Genomic DNA, 3,854 nt, shown 5'->3' on the forward strand with positions numbered 1-3,854 from the left:
AGCCTTCGAAGCGTAGGTTGGATGGGATCATTTGTCCCAAGATTACGCCATTAGTTGCCTCGAAAAGAGATACGTGATGCAGGATTCACTTATTTTGTGTCCTATATTTCTGTACATTTATTCATTTTGTTTGTATATTCACTTATGAATTTGCTAAGGCTTTCAGATGTTTTAGTTGTTCTTTATTACGTAGGGACACCATCCTTTGGAAACTTGCTGGGGAAGATTGTTTTCTACATGAATAATTTCATATTATGAATAATAATAATAATAATAATAATAATAATAATAATAATGATGATGATAATAATAATAATAATAATAATAATAATAATACTTTATTAAAAGTAATGGCTACTTCAGCAGCGTTACACTTGTAGAGATTCTTCTCTATTTTGCGAATAGCGGCTTTTTCAGTGCTACTTAAACAGGCTAGTAGAGCGCCTATAGAGGTCATGGTAAAATACAGGGTCAAAAATAGGTGTATATATTTGAATTTTACAGATAAACTATGATACCATAGTCATCAAAGTCATTAACGATTTTCTCTCTCTCTCTCTCTCTCTCTCTTTCTTAAAGCGAGCTTTCGTCTGGAGCTGCCAGACATCCTCGGGCTGGGAAGCTGAGGGTGGACTGATCTTGGTGCGGTGTCCGTCCTCCTTATATCTGTGGCTGACAGCAGGGGGTCTGCCCCATGCTTGTCTCCTATTGGCTGGTGGCGGTGAGTCTTGTTTTCATTGGCTGCCTGAGCCAGGTCTCAAGCCACTTTCTTCGGGCTGATGGCTTGAGACCTGGCTCAGGCAGCCAATGAAAACAAGACTCACCGCCACCAGCCAATAGGAGACAAGCATGGGGCAGACCCCCTGCTGTCAACCACAGATATAAGGAGGACGGACACCGCACCAAGATCAGTCCACCCTCAGCTTCCCAGCCCGAGGATGTCTGGCAGCTCCAGACGAAAGCTCGCTTTAAGAAAGAGAGAGAGAGAGAGAGAGAGAAAATCGTTAATGACTTTGATGACTATGGTATCATAGTTTATCTGTAAAATTCAAATATTAACACCTATTTTGGACCCTGTCTTTTACCATGACCTCTATATAGGCGCTCTACTAGCCTGTTTAAGTAGCACTGAAAAGCCGCTATTCGCAAAATAGAGAAGAATCTCTACAAGTGTAACGCTGCTGAAGTAGCCATTACTTTTAATAAAGTATGCTTGAGAGAGGGTCTGCTTCCTAAGTACAATAATAATAATAATAATATTAATAATAATAATAATAATAATAATAAGAATATTGACAGAGGGAATATCTATCAAGAAATGTTCTATGCGCTGGGAAGATTAATTTTTGCTTAATAATATTAATATTTTCACTAATAATAACAGTAATTCACTCATTTGACAGTTGAAAATTATCTGATCCAGTTGAAGTCGAAGTCATCCAGAGGTATTATGGCAAAATATAAAAGCAAATCTTTTAATTCCAGCAATGAGACAATCGTTTTCTCTCTTTCGTAAATTGGACACATCAGTGTCATTGATGGCACTTTTGATTTGTCGTTTTTCACCATGATCATTTTTGTTTAGATTTCCATGCATAGTCCAAAGGGCTTGCTAAGTTATCCAAGTTCTAATTCCAGCGAAGAAAAGATAATGCAAACAACACGAGGAATGACTATATATTTTTATATATTAGGACGCTGTGCTAACATCATTATCCTAAAATGAAATATCCAGGAGCAGATAGGAAGATAGACCCCCAAAAAATTTTCATTTTTTTTCCCATTCCTTGGGTGAATGCACTCACTGTTACAACTTTATACTCTTTGGAAAAAATTTTTTTTTTCACCCATACAGCCTTCGAACTAACACATTTGTTCCCTTGAGTCTGTCCTTTGAGTCTTATAGACAACCTTTCCGTAGGTCTATGTCTTTTAACTACTCCAGAAGCCATCACTCTTGTTCTTCTTATCTTCCGCGCAAACTCTTCTATTTCATCATCGTCTTCCAAAATGGTCTTACTTAATGCCAAAAGAGTCAACCGTTTTTCCATAAAATATTATGATAAATAATTTATCTTAGTGTGTGTTTGTGTGAAAGGAACTTATCAACATTAAGGCAGCGTAATAACGTTATAATCGGTACTTTGCAATGTATATGGAGACAGTAATCCAGTATTCACGAAAGTACCATTGCGAAGCCTTTTATAGATTAGATTTTCCAAAGGAAAAATTGTGAAATTCTGTAACGTGTTTTCACCTATAATAGCCTTAGCATTTAGTTCGTCATAGATTGAGATTTGCATCATTTAAAGGTATAGATTTTCTTTATTCAGCCTCTTGCTCTTACACGCCTTTATTGATTTGAAAATCAGGAAAAGCTAAAACGCCTTGAACGAAAAAGAAAACACGCGCCATTTTGTTTAGCAGGTATATCAGCTTGGGAAAACACAGAACTCAGACAGGCGTGAGTTGACCTTAATGACTTCCGGTTTTTTCTCAAAGATGTAGTAGGTGTCGCTGGCTATGATGGCAGAGTAGCAGTGTTGTCAGAGATCAGCTTGTACGAGGTACAAGTTCTTAGTGGAAAATTCCTTGAAACTGAAACTTACTAAAATTACATGTGTATGAGAAGAGTAATTAGAAAAATCTGTTGGAAACAATTCTTTCTCTTCATAAATGCTTCCCATTTGACAAATAATCCCTTAAACTGAACCACGAATTTCCCTTACAGTCGATGGGAAAATATTTTGTCGACTTGGTAACACTGGTTTTGGGGGCGTTTCGTTTGTCAACACTGGTGACTACAGCATGGCGGCCGTGGGAACGCCGCCTCACCACTTCAGCGTCCCCAACTCCAGGTGACTAAGCGAACGTATCGTCGTAACCTACCGTCAGTCACTCGAATAACACAAGATCTTTTGCGCTACCTTTCCCTACTGCCATTAAACGTTTCCTGCAATACTTTTCTTGTGACGCCATGAATTGCTTATAAGGGGGGAAATGCAGCTCTCTCTCTCTCTCTCTCTCTCTCTCTCGGGGAATTCTCCCATCGAGAGAACAATGGATGATTCACTTGAGGTACATATCGTTGTCCTTTAAGGAATATAGTTTTCTTGCGTGCTGGCTGAGTTATTTAAGTAGGAAGGAATATTTTATTTTCACCAAAGGAAAAACCCTATGTCCCTTAGCGGATATTTTTTGTCGTTGTTGTTGGGAATTCAATAAGGAAAATTTGTATTTAAAGAAATCGTTGAAAAGTATTAGATATTATTTGATGAAGTTCAGAGATTCGTCTGTAAATTATGGAGTAAATAAAAAATATAAATAATAGAATATATATGTATATATGTGTGTATATATAATACACACACATAATATATATATATATATATATATATATATATATATATATAAATATATATATATATATATATATATATATATATATATATATATATATATATATATATATATATATATATATATATATATATATATATATACATATACACACACACACACATACACACACATTATAATGTTTTGCGTATGGCTTCGCAAAAGCAAAGGGTATAAGTTACAAAATGAAAGATAATTCAACTTCAAAATTACCGACCAAACCTTAAACTGATATTAGAAGTATTTAAAATAAAATACGAAGTAACAATATAAAAAAAATGAACTGTCCTAAGGTATCTCCGCCCTCTTATGTAGGTCAAGGTATTAACGAAATGACACAATGGCACTCTTATGTTCATCCGAAGTCTGGTGATTGTTTATTTGTTTTGTTTTTTAAAGACATAAAACTTTATTATTTACAGGTTATAAGTTAGCAAGTGAAATGTTGAGGAAAA

The sequence above is a fragment of the Macrobrachium nipponense genome, chromosome 27, assembly GCF_015104395.2.
Source record: "Macrobrachium nipponense isolate FS-2020 chromosome 27, ASM1510439v2, whole genome shotgun sequence".
Lineage (NCBI taxonomy): Eukaryota > Metazoa > Arthropoda > Malacostraca > Decapoda > Palaemonidae > Macrobrachium > Macrobrachium nipponense.